Below are 13,246 nucleotides of genomic sequence, written 5' to 3'. Positions count from 1 at the left end.
GAACGACTTTCATTTTCACTTTTTCAAGAGTTTGTGCCATCTCTTGTAATAAATGCTTTATATTTTATATTTTAATTCACTCATTCATGTGCTCATTCAACAAATACTCATTGAGCACTTATTTAAAGCCAGTCACTGGGGAATAGTGGTAAATGTGACTGACAGGTCCTACCCTTATGGAACTTTCACGCTAGTGCAGATTCAGATGATAGGAGAGGAAACACATACGTGTTAAGCCAACTGTTATGAAACACAGAGCTTTGCACACATGTCAATCCTGTGAGCTATATTCAGAATCAGATCCCAACTCACTTTTCCATCTTGCTTTCCCATGACAAGCACCAATGTCCTCCAACTCCATGGAATTTCTTTCTGGACTCTTCTGTCTTTATGTCTGTGTCCACACAGTTCCCTCTAACAAAATACGCTACTGTGTATGTTTGCCTCTTGAAGGCTCTAGGCTTTCTTCATCACCTATTTCAAATACCACCCCTGCCAGGGGCCTTTTGGTCCTTCCATTCAGGATCAGGACAGGGAGGCCTGGCGTGCTGCGATTCATGGGGTCGCAAAGAGTCTGACATGACTGAGCGACTGATCTGATCTGATCTGATTCAGGATCGGCTACTTCTTCCTCCATGCTCCAGGGTTAGGGTTTAGACTTCTAGAATTACCTCTCCCTGAATATTTAATATGGTTATTTGTACATACTGGTTATCAGCCTAACTTCTCTACCAGACTGTCAGCCGCTTGTTTCCCACCTCTGTTATTGCATCTCTTGCCTGTGTTAATTCAACTGGTCTAGAGTAGCCAGAGGAGAAAGCAATGGCACCCCACTCCAGTACTCTTGCCTGGAAAATCCCATGGAGGGAGGAGCCTGGTAGGCTGCAGTCCATGGGGTCGCTAAGAGTCAGACACGACTGAGCGACTTCACTTTCACTTTTACTTTCACGCATTGGAGAGGGAAATGGCAACCCACTCCAGTGTTCTTGCCTGGAGAATCCCAGGGACGGGGGAGCCTGGTGGGCTGCCGTCTATGGGGTCGCACAGAGTCGTACACGACTGAAGCGACTTAGCAGCAACAGCAGCAGCAGCAGAGTGCCAGATTTGCTCTTCCACAGTCTCTTTTTTAAACCAGGGATCCTGAATCTTCTACCTTTTTCCTCTCCAACTGATCCCACTTATATATGTATGAATACACAACTGAGAACAGCTGCTGACAGAGTGATCTTTCTGAAAGGCAAATCTGCAGATTTCACTGCCTTGCTTAAAATGTGTCAGTGGTTCACACAGTGAAGATAAAATCCAATTTCTATGGCCCGGCGTTCACTAGCTCTTTCATAACCTAGATCTGCTTAAACCTCCAGCCTCAGGTCTCACTCTGCTCTCTCACTAGGTTCCAGCTCTGCCCAGCTGCTCACCATCAGTCTCTTCAGTTCAGTGACCTTTGCAGTATCCTTGGCTGGAAACTCTCCCTCCTAACTCCTGCTAATCTTCCAGGTCTTAGTTTAGATGTCACCCCCTCCAGAAAGCCATCCTTGATTTCTTCTAGGGCTCCCATGTGCCCCAGTAGGACCTAATCATTCTTGGTCAAGGTGTTGTCATTCCTTATTGTTGATATGGGCTTCCCAGGTGGCACTAGTAGTAAAGAACCCACCTGCCAATGCAGGAGACATAAGAGATACAAGTTCGATCCCTGGGTTGGGAAGATCTCCTGGAGAAGGGCACAGCAACTGACTCCAGTTTTCTTGCCTGAAGAATCCCAGTGGCAGGGGAACCTGGTGGGCTATGGTCCATAGGGTCACAAAGAGTCAGATATGACTGAAGCAACTTAGCACAACACACAGCACAGCACATTATTGATATAATCCCATATTTAATGATCTGCCTTCACTGCTGGACTATAAGGTTTGTGAGGGAAGCACCCTGCTATTGTTATTCACTGCAGTATCCCTAGCATCTAATCGGAGAAGGCAATGGCACCCCACTCCAGTACTCTTGCCTGGAAAATCCCATGGATGGAGGAGCCTGGTGGGCTGCAGTCCATGGGGTCGCTAAGAGTCAGGCATGACTGAATGACTTCACTTTCACTTTTCACTTTCATGCATTGGAGAAGGAAATGGCAACCCACTCCAGTGTTCTTGCCTGGAGAATCCCAGGGACGGGGGAGCCTGGTGGGCTGCCGTCTACGGGGTTGCACAGAGTTGGACACGACTGAAGCGACTTAGCAGCAGCAGCATCTAATTAGTGGTTGATGCACAGTAGAATCTGAAAGAAAGTTTATTGAATGAGTCCTCTTTGCATCTCCGAAAGTCTTCCTCCAATTTTTGGGTGGTTTAAAAAAATGCACATGTAATGTGAAGACATGTTTATTGTAAAAAAAATCAAATAAAACAGAACATGTGAATGCAATTACAGGTTCCCTTTTATCCTCCCCCTAACCTTCTCTCTCCTCTTTCACTCTCTTGCCTGAGATATTAACTGTTCAATGTATATCTTTTTATTTCTTTATACTGCACATACCCACAAGCACACAAACCTAATACAGTCCTGGCTCCCAAATCCATGTGGGTGTTTTAGTAAACAGAAATGGGGTAATATTAGAGATGCTGTCCTTCTGCTTGTGTCTGCTTTTTTTTTCAATTCATTTCAGAGATTTTTCCATTTCCCAGGTAGATTCACCCCCTACTACCTCATTCTTTTAATAGCTATTTGTATTCCATAGTAAGGTTGTATCATAGTTGATTTATTAATTCCCCATTGGAAGACTTTGTATATTCATCTTGTGCTCACAAATGCGGGTAGAGTTGCAGGACAGGTTTCTAAAAGTGGAATTGCTGGCTCGTAGAGTGTATGCATCTTAAAATTTTTTCAGTTGTCAGCTATTTTTTCGCATAGTTCTTAGTGGGAGGATTACAAGTTCTCAAAATGTTTAATTTGTCAATGGCCCTTGGCAAAACTGTGAGAAGGGGGAACTTTATCTCTGTGTCACGTTTGACCCTTTTAGATTCTACTCTCCTGCCCCACCTTCTCCCTATCTCTCCCATCCCACCCAGATGCACCCTTGCCCCTCCCCACTACTCCCACTGAGTAAACTTAGCAATTTCTAGTAGCAGAAGAACATTCCTCATCTGTGTGTCTACCACCTTCCAGATAGTCCCTGTTTCCATTAATGGAGCCACCATCCAGCCAAGGAAACATCCCCTGTGACCTAGAAACCCAGGTTTTCCTAGACTCCTCCCTCTTCTAAACTACCCTGAGGCAAGTCCCGAATCCTGTTATGCTCTCTCCAGATTCTCCAGAATCTAGTGGAGCTCCTATCACCATCATCTCCAGTCAGCAGCCTTGGTTTTAGAGGAGTGGGTTACAGTCAGCATGATTTTTCCTCTGTCCTCTGCTCATAATCATTTGGAAGTTTCTTCCTGACAAACCCCAGATCCCCAACATGGAGGATCTTTCTGTGGCTCTAAACTTGCTGTTTCGCCTCATCCCCAGGAAGCATGTCTCACTACACGTTGTCTCCTGCATTCCTGGCACCTCATTTGGTACATACCTGGGCTGCTGGTTCCTGAAAGGCTCTGCAATCTCTCTCTCATTTTCCGCTTCCACTGACAGGAATGGCCTTCTCTTTGACCCACCTTAGCCTACCTGACTCCTACCCATCCTCCCGGTCTCAGCCGAGATAGCACCTCTTCCTTGGCGCCCTCAGGTTGGCCTAGGTGCCTGTCCCAGTCTTCTCACCCAGTGCTAAGCCTCCTCTCAAGCCGGCCATTCACATCCCTGGTCACGCTTGTAGTGTAATTGTCCATTTACCTGCTGGTTTCCCTAGAAGGTAAATCCTCTGAAGGAGGGAATGGTCATCTGCATTGCTGGATACCCTGTGCCTGGCTCAGCTTTTGTTGAAATACAAGTTGTGGATTTAAGTGAAGGGGCAAATGAATGAATGAGTGAATAAGATGTTTTCTGGCAGCCTGTACTTTTGACATGTATTTGTGACAGGACTTTCCTGGTGGCTCAGCTGGTAAGCAATCTGCCTGCAATGTGGGAGACCTGTGTTCAACCCCTGGGTTGGGAAGATCCCTTGAAGAATGGAATGGCCACCCACTCCAGTATTCTGGCCTGAAGAATTCCAGGGACTGTATAGTCCATGGGTCACAAAGAGTCGGACACCGAGCAACTTTCACTTCACTTTACTTAGAGGTTTTTATGCACTGTGTAATCTAATGCTTACTATCACTCTGTGAAGTAGATATTCTTAGCAACATTTACTGGACACGCTGAAATGCAAAGAAGTTGAGCTCCTTGTCCTCAGTGAGCGGCAAAGTGAGGACTGTAAGCTTGTCAGGTCCCAGGGCTTGTGCCTAAAAAGTAACTCAGCTGCTTCTGCTCTGCCTCTGCTGTTTCCAATTGATTCTGACTCGAATGGAGAGCTTGGCTGACTCAGTGACTCAGCATTCTGTCTCATGGAAACTCTGTGTCCTGCAAACGGTGCTAAGTAGGGGCTTGTCACCTTCCCCTTCAGAGCAGGCCCAGTCTAGATGGAGTCATAAAGAACTTTTGCTCCCTGGACCAGAATAAATATACAGAATATCTACTTTTGAAATATTTTTGAGCCTTTTGAAAAAATGTCAACTTACAGAAGAGTCGCAAGACTCATAGGAAGAATGCCTGTATACCCTCCTCCCAGATTCACCAATTGTTAATATTTTGCCAAATTTGTTTCATTTCTTTATCTCTAAAACATGTGTTTTTTCTGACCATTCAAGAATAAGCTCCATCCACCATGTGCCACTTTACTGCTAAATACTTCAGGGAGTATCTCCTAAGAAAAATGACATTTTCTTATATAACCACAGGATTTATCAAATTAGGAAATGTAACATTTATTAAATACTATTATTGATAATCAGATTTCAGAAGTTATCTCAATAATGTGCTTTATAGAATTTGCCTCTAATACATGATACTTGTACTTTTTTTTTTTTTTTTTAATCCTAGCAGTTACCCCTGAATCCTTTGAGAATGTCCTTTGTAACAGGGTCAGGGGATGGTGATGCACATGCTTGCTCACTGGGATCAGAGGCAATGGAGTTCCAGACTGAGACCCCAGGTTTTGTTCTGCTCTTGACTTTGAAAAGTCCTTAGGGCCTCAGTTTCTTCACCTGTCAGTGGGGAAAAGGCAGAGTTGAGCTTTAGCATGTCCCAAATCCTTTCCAGCCCTTAAGCCACAAAATAATTAACAACAAAACATTATTTTTTAAAAGCTTTTTTTCTTATTTTTTTTTTTTTTTAGGTAGGAAGAAACCTGTCTCTTTCAAAACCTGTCAGCTCTGAAAACCCGCTAAATGATTTTTATTTTCCGGATGTCTTACTTCTACAACGTTGTCTTTTCTTTGCCATTGTCTTCTTCAAATGCTTGGCTGACAGTCTTTTTCATCTTAGAAGTATTTTGAACATAATATGACTGTTTATTTAATGTCTCATGCACTTCAGAAGATAATGACCAGAAGAAGGGCTTGTTTACCTATTTTTTTTTTTTTTCCCCAAGCACTAGAGCTTACTCAGCCCAGACTTTCCAGAAAGCCTACATTAATTTGTCTTTATTTTGTCAGCTCGGAGTTCGATGAGCACTTTTGAGCTTTCATTTTTTCTCTCTTGCAATCTGATTCAGAGATATTACCCAGATTTCTTGGCATCTACATTTTCATCCCATGGGTTTCACCACCCAGATACAAATACTTCTCAGGGGAAATCCATAAGGAGGTTGCAAAGTTGTAAAATAGTGGGAATGACATTTGAGTCTTGAGATTTCAAAATACTTTTCATTTTCTCCTCTCCCCTATCCTTAAGGACTATTTCAAAAGAGTCAGTAACAGATTTCAAAGTGGGGTATTTGTTACTTTAAAACTGGTTTTCCCTGTGGCAATCACATACAAATGAAAATATCTGTACCTTCTGTGAGCATTTGTTCACAGTCTACTTTGTTCAGTACTGCACTGGTATTGGGCACGCAGCGAGGAATTGGGGCACGGCGTTTGGTGGGACAAACAGGTTTGTAAATATGTAAGTCCGAAGGTAAGCTAAGTGCTCTGCTGGGTATTGCCACTCCAGTACAAAAGAGCCGGGTGATCAGCTCAGTGAAGATGGCTGGTGTCGTGAGGCTATTTGTATCATTAGCTTTGAAACCTTAAAATTTGCTTTCTAGACAATCTGTGAATTACTCTCTGAGGAACGTTTCTTCCCTATCTTCTCATTTGATGCAAACCCGTTGAACTCTGAGCTCTTTGGAGGAAGCTTTTTTTTTTTTTTTTTGGCATCTTAAGTGAATGAGGGTGTCTCAGCTTGAATCTGGGCGTATAGTAAGCCCATAATAAATATTTGCTGAACTCAGAACTTGCAATATCATTAATAGTTGCCTAACAGGGGCCACTGCATTAAGTACTGCCAGAAGCAGAGCTCATTCCTCTGATGATTCCACATTAAGGAGGCAGGTAGACATGAAATATAGGCTGGAAATGGACCTAAGGAAGTGGCGTGTGGGGCATCTCCCAAAGGCTGTGAACCTTCTGAATTGGGAGAAAGCCAGGAAGCTGTAGAGTAGGCAAGGCTGATCGTGTCCAGGCATCTGGAGTGAGTCATGGAGTGAGTCTTACTTTGTGAGGCAGAGAATTGGGTGGGAAATGTGGGGGAGGAGAGATCGCCACAGAGTCTCCTATAAGGTGTGGGTCCCAAGCAAGAATAAAAACTATGTGGTCTTAATTCTGTGAAAAAAAATTGGGGGGATTGTGGACTAGCAAAAAGAATTTTTTGTATGTATCTACTAATCCATTTATTTTTAAATTTTTATATGCGTGTTCAGTCGTTTCTGACTCTGTGTGACCCCATGGACTGTTAGTCTCCCAGGCTCCTCTGTCCATGTGATTTTTCAGTCAAGAATACTGGAATGGGTTGCCATTTCCTCCTCCAGGGGATCTTGCAGACCCAGGGGTTGAACCCCGGGTCTCCTGTGGCTCCTCCAGCTCTTGCATTAGCAAGATTCTTTACCATTAGGCAGATTCTTTACCACTAATTTATTTCCCCTCCCCACACTCTCCACCCCTTGCCCAGCCTTTGGTAACTATAAATTTGTTGGGCTTGTTGTTGTTTTATTATTTATGAATTTATATTTTGGCCATAACACCACACGGCATATGGGATCTTAGTTTCCTAACCAGGGATGGAACTCGTGCCCCTTGAATTGGAAGCCAGGAGTCTTAATGGCTGGACCACCAGGAAAGTCCCTCCATAAATTTGTTTTCTATGCCAATGGCAAATATTGTTTTTATTTGTATCTGTGAGCCTGTCTGTTTTCTCTCATTTCCTCCATTCAACTTGTACTGCTTTTGAAACTAAGAAATAAAAACTTAAAATAATCTTGATAGGCTCTAAATGTTGGGTTGATAACAAAACGTGTCAGACTCTGGGTAGAGGAGATGTGTTAAACAGGAGCAAGTGAGGAAAGAGGGCTCTTTGGGTTGATTGAAAGCTTGATATGAATAAGCAGTGTGTTCAGGCTGCGGCCCAAAATGCTGATGTCATCTAGGGAATGAGAACATGGTCTTCCAGACGTGTGGCCTAGTATCTAGAGGAAACAATCAGAAATGAACCCACAAATTTATCAACAAATGTTCACTGGCATTTTATTCACGAGTGAAAAGTGAAAGTAACTTAAGTGTCCAACAGGGACTCAGAGGCAAATCATGATGCAGTATGAAGCTGTGAAAATTTACATGAAGAATAAAGAATAACATGATATTTTAAAATTAATAAATTATACTTATAAAAGCAGGAGGCTTTTGAATAGAAAATTTTCCTTCACGTGGCAGAAACAAAGGAGAATTAACAGATGTAAAGTGTTCTGAAAAGGGGGGAGAGTGTCTTAGTCTATTCAGGTGGCTAGGACAAAATACCGCAGACTGGATGGCAATAAAGGACAAAAATTTCCATCTCACAACTCTGGAGGCTGGGGAGTCCAGGTTCATGGTGCCAGCATAGCTGCCTAAAGGCCTTCTTCCAGGTTACAGACTTGGCATTCTGATGATATCCTCACACGGTGGAAGGGACTTCGGATCTCTCTGGAGCCTTATAAGGCTCTAATCCCCTTCACAGGGCTTCCCTGGTGGCTCAGCAGATAAAAATTTTGGCCTGCAATGCAGGAGGACAGGAAGATCCTCTGGAGAAGGGAATGGCTACCCACTCCAGTATTCCTGCCTGTAGAATTCCATGGACAAGGCAGCCTGGCAGGCTATAGTCCATGGGGTAGCAAAATAGTCCAACATGACTGGATGACTAAAACAACAACAATCCCCTTCATTAAAGCTCCACCTTCATGACCTGAGCACTTCCCAAAAGCCATATTAACCAATATCAGCATCTTTGGAAGTTAGGATTTCAACAAGTGCTTTTGGAGGAGAGAAGACACAAATATTCAGACCACAGAAGAGAGGATATTAGGCTTGGGTTTTAGGGCTCCAGAGAACCTCAGTGGATATTACAGATGGAATTTATAATCCAAAATAAGGGTGGGCTTTTAGAGTTTGACTTTATTTCAATCTTTCTTACAACATTGTGACAGGAGTAAAAATATTTTAAAGGGGGAAAAATTTGACCACAATTAGATTGTCTTTAATACCTCAGCTGTTAAATTATCTTATTCTCTTCAGGTCCCTATCAATTTTCAGGCATCCTTTTAAAGAATCTGCCTTCAATGCAGGAGACCCAGGTTTAATCTCTGGGTCAGGAAAATCCCCTGGAGAAGGGAATGGTTACCCACTCAGTGTTCTTGCCTGGAGAATTCCATGGGCAGAGGAGCCTGGTGGGCTAGGGTCCATGGGGTCACAGAGTCAGACATGACTAAATGACTAACACTTTCCCTTTCACTTTTGGGGTATAACCCCTGTATTCACAAATCGTTCGTAGTCATGTGCACCTGTGTCCTCTTACTCTGTGGCCAGTTCCACTAACTTTTATGACCTAATAAGATGATATGGAATGAGAAGAAGCCTTCATGAAAGGAAAGCAAGAAAAAAGGAAAGTCAAGGCCTCCCAAGAGGAGGCTGGCCTAGAACCATTCCTATTAGGCTCCTGCACCACTTCTCTTATTTGATTCTGATTTAACTGGCCTAAGGTATGTTCTGGAAATTAAGTTTTAAAAAGTTTCTCAGCTGATTCTAATATTCAGCCAAATTTGAGAACCATTGTCTTCAATCCAGATGTATGTGTGTATGTGTGTGTGTGTTTAAATTTTATTCTTTGGCTCTGGTGGGTCTTTGTTGCTGCACGAAGGCTTTCTTTAGTTGTAGTGAGTGGGATCTATTCTTCTTACAGTGTGTGGGCTTACTGTTGTCGTGGTTTCTCTTGTTGCAGAGGACAGGTTCTAGGTGCATAGCCCATGTTCCCTATTCATCGAAATAGATTATATACTGAACAAATAAAGCAAGTTTCAACAAATATAAAAGATTTGAAATAATGCAGAATATATTCTCTGACCAAAATAGAATTAAATGTAAATAACAGTAAGATTCCTGGAATATCCTCCAATGTTTGGAAATTAAACAATTACTCCTAAATAACCCTAGGGTCAAAGAAAATATAAAAGTTTGTAGACTGATGCTGAAGCAATGCTTAGAGGGAAATAAATCTAATAACTGCCTAGAAAAAGAAAAAAGGTCTAAAGTCAACAATCCAAGCCACTCTACCAAGAAAAAGAAGAGCGAATTAAACTCACAGTAAGTAAAAAAAAAAAAAAAAGAAGAAGACATTGAAAATAAGAACAGAAGTCAATGAAATGTACGATGAAAAAAGGGATGCTGTGAGTACTGCCTGCTGCACACAGATTCAGTAAGTACTTTGCTTCTGACCCACCCAGCTGACCTTACCAGAGTCTGCTGTGGGTGATGGGCTGGGACACACAGAACCATCTTGAAAATAAAGTAGAAGTGATGGATCATGTTTATAAAATAAGGTTGCTATGAGAGGGCAACTTTTGAAAATTAAAAACTTCTTCAAAAAATGTCTATATGATTCAAAAAGCTAGCTAGATTCAGCAAGGGAAAAAAGTACCGATATTCGGAATAAAAGAGGTAACATCACCTATATAGACATTAAAAAGATAATAGAATAGAAAGAAATGGTATGGATATCTTCATGTCAATAATTTGAAAAGAAATGAACATCTTCCTTCAGAGGTCACTTACCAAAACTGGCATGAGAAGAAATAGAAAATATGAATAGTCCTATATCTATTAGAGACATTACATTTGCAACTAAAAATCTTCTTTTCAAAAGAAATACCACTCCCCACCCCTGCCAAAGCTACTTTGGGTTAAAGCCATTTGAATAAAATTTTGCTTTTAATTCATTTCTTCTCTCATTCCCCCCCTGAATCCAGCAATTGGCTTCCTTAATATAAGATTTTATTGTGTGTCTTTGCTAAATTGGTAATATCCTTCATTTCTAGTGCAAGATGGTTTATTTTATTTAAGTGATCATTTGCTTGATGATGGTGATTATTTTGCATTAACAGAATGTACTTTTCTGAGCATTACCATAAATAAAGTTACAGAAAGTATAACAAGACAAAGTGAAAACATCAACAAATATTACTTAAGGGAAAAGGCAAGGGCCCTTGGTTGTCAGACAGTCTAACCCTTCTGACTGCAACCGCCCTCTTGAGTAGGTTTTCTATGCCTGCTTTATGTTGATGAATGCACCTCAGCATACGGCTGCCAAGACCTGGACCTTTAAAAAATAATTCCACTCACTTCCTTCTTTTTTACACCAGAAGGTAGTGACTGCCCTGGGAATATATGTCATTTCAGCACTCCAGTTGGCTCTGGATCCTGAATTGTCGCAGCCTGTTTGACTGGTAATCTCCTTGTCTGTGTGAGTTGTTAGGGGTAACCAAAGGCAGCTGATTACTTAATTGTTGAAGGCCGGAAACCAGGCCTCTTTCATTAGTTCCCATCAGGAGTTTGAGAGCAGTGGGTGTTTGGCCCGGCCAGGTTTTCCACCGTTTCTAATTCAAAAGGTGTACTTTTTTCCTGAAGTGGTCACTGAGGTTTTGGCCAGCTGAATTATATACAGAATCAGCTGCATATTAAAAACAAATTGAAAAATTTCTATAGTTAATACAGATAATTGATTTAAGGCAGATAAATGAAAACAGCCTGATGTCATTGAGATACAATTCCATTTTTCTTTGAAGACGCATCAAAGTGTGTCATATTTCCTATTTTATTTTTGTTAGATCATCAAGGATACTTGAATGCATGGAATTTGTGAGTACCTAGTATTCTTATCAAGCAGATTGACCTCTCAATGGATGTTTTCTTCTGTAGTCTGGAGTGTTAGTTGTTACTGGCAAGTGCAGTTAAATCTAAGGTACAAATTCAGTTATTTAAAAAAACAAAAAAACCAAATTCAGTTATTTATATGAGTAGTAGGGTTTTGAGGACTTTAATTTGCCTTTAGAAAATAAGATTTTCTTTCCTTTCCCTCCCACCACCCACCATGTTTGGTTATTCTAATACTGAGGCTATGAGAACCCAATGCCAAAGCAACCAGTTGAAAAGGGAAACATCCACGTAATTACTGGTTGTTTTGTCTATACAATGTGAAACAAGAAGTTGGCATGATTTTGTTTTTCACCTCTTTGACAGTTTTGTTTTGTTAGATTTCTTTGGACTGAAATGATTTGTTGATTCGGTATTGTGTAAATCAATCTCAATTCCACAATACCTCTGTGACTGTTAGGCAGAAAAAAGAAAGAAAGAAGGAAGTAAAGCAAGTGAGAGTGAAAAGCATAATTAAACTGAAAGCTAGGAGACTTTGTGATTTCGTTCCCTCTTTGTCACCTACCAGTTACATGAACTTGCGCTTAGTCGCTCAGTTGTGTCCGACTCTTTGCAACCCCATGCACTGTAGCCTGCCAGGCTCCTCAGTCCATGCGGAGTCTCCAAGAAAGAATGCAGGAGTGGGTTGCCATGCCCTACCTCCAGGGGATCTTCCCAACCCAGGGATCAAAACCAGGTCTCCCGCATTGCAGGCAGATTCTTTACCATCGGAGCCACCAAGGAAGTGTGAACTTGGGCAGGTCATTTCTCCTTCTAGGGCCTCCATTTCCTTAAATGTAAAATGAAGAGATTGGGCAAGACAAGTCTTCAGCGGTCTGGAATTTCACCTTTTGATTCGTTGACTTGGAAGATGCAAAATGAGGTTCTAGTGTGATCCCCAGAGACCCGCTAGTGACTAACATTTTTGATTGGTTCAGGGAGAGAATCCATTTTGTAACTGGTTTTTAGGACCAGATCACAACCTTTGGCTGGATTTTTAAACTTAGAAACATTTTCTTCTATTTCTTATGAGAAATTAATACATGTTGCTCAAAGGAAATTTAGCAAATACAAATTAGCAGAAAGAAGAAAATTTAAATCACTTATAATCCTACATGGAGTTAGAACTAATATCAACATGGTATACATATTTCCAGATTTATAAAGATCATCTAAATACAGTTGGTTCTGGTAATGTTTGTTTTGAAAACATTAATTTGTTCCAACATGATTAATGTTAGTAGGAAGCAATTGAGCAGATTTGTGTATGTTTAGTTTCTTGCAGGAGAAATGCCAGGTGAATGCAGAAAACTGCTGGCTCCTTGCACACGCACCCATACACACATACACACACACACACACACATACACACACTAACACCCTCCCAAGGAAAATGAGCCACAGCCACCAACATCTGCTGTTACAACTTGTTTTAAAAAATTAAATGGAAATTGAAAAATATTATTTACTTTTGACTGCTCTGGGTCCTCGTTCCTGCCCCCTGGGCTTTCTCCCATTGCGGAGAGTGAAGGCTTCTCTCTAGTTGTGGTTGGCAGGCTTCTCGTTGCCGTGGTTTCTCTTGTTGCAGAGCACAGGCACTAGGGTGCATGGGCTCCAGTAGTTGTGGTTCGTGGCTCTAGAGCTCAGGTTCAGCGTCCTGGTACTCACTCAGGCTTAGTTGCCCTGAGGCATGTAGAATCTTCTCAGACAAGGGACTGAACCCTTGTTCCCTGCGTTGGCAGGTGGATTGTTCATCACTGGACCACCAGGGGAGTCCTGATGTTACAACTTTTTGTCCCAGTTCTGATAACCCTCCTGCCGGCACTTCTGCATAACAGGCAACCTGTAACCCTTCCCTCCCCTGGCACTGGGGTACC

The 13,246-nt window shown here is 41.9% G+C and overlaps 1 long non-coding RNA gene across 1 annotated transcript; it reads right to left on the bottom strand.

Moving 5' to 3' along the window:
- Positions 1-4,172: 4,172 nt before the first annotated feature.
- On the bottom strand, positions 4,173-13,105 carry LOC109564293 (uncharacterized). Its single transcript, XR_002181490.2, has 3 exons — positions 12,839-13,105; positions 11,896-12,159; positions 4,173-5,159 (listed from the first exon to the last, which is right to left on the bottom strand). It is a non-coding gene; the product is annotated as an uncharacterized lncRNA (long non-coding RNA).
- Between the last annotated feature and the right edge of the window lie 141 nt (positions 13,106-13,246).

Source organism: Bos indicus, chromosome 1, assembly GCF_029378745.1.
Source record: "Bos indicus isolate NIAB-ARS_2022 breed Sahiwal x Tharparkar chromosome 1, NIAB-ARS_B.indTharparkar_mat_pri_1.0, whole genome shotgun sequence".
Classification (NCBI taxonomy): domain Eukaryota; kingdom Metazoa; phylum Chordata; class Mammalia; order Artiodactyla; family Bovidae; genus Bos; species Bos indicus.
This window is presented reverse-complemented; position numbering and strand designations above follow the sequence as displayed.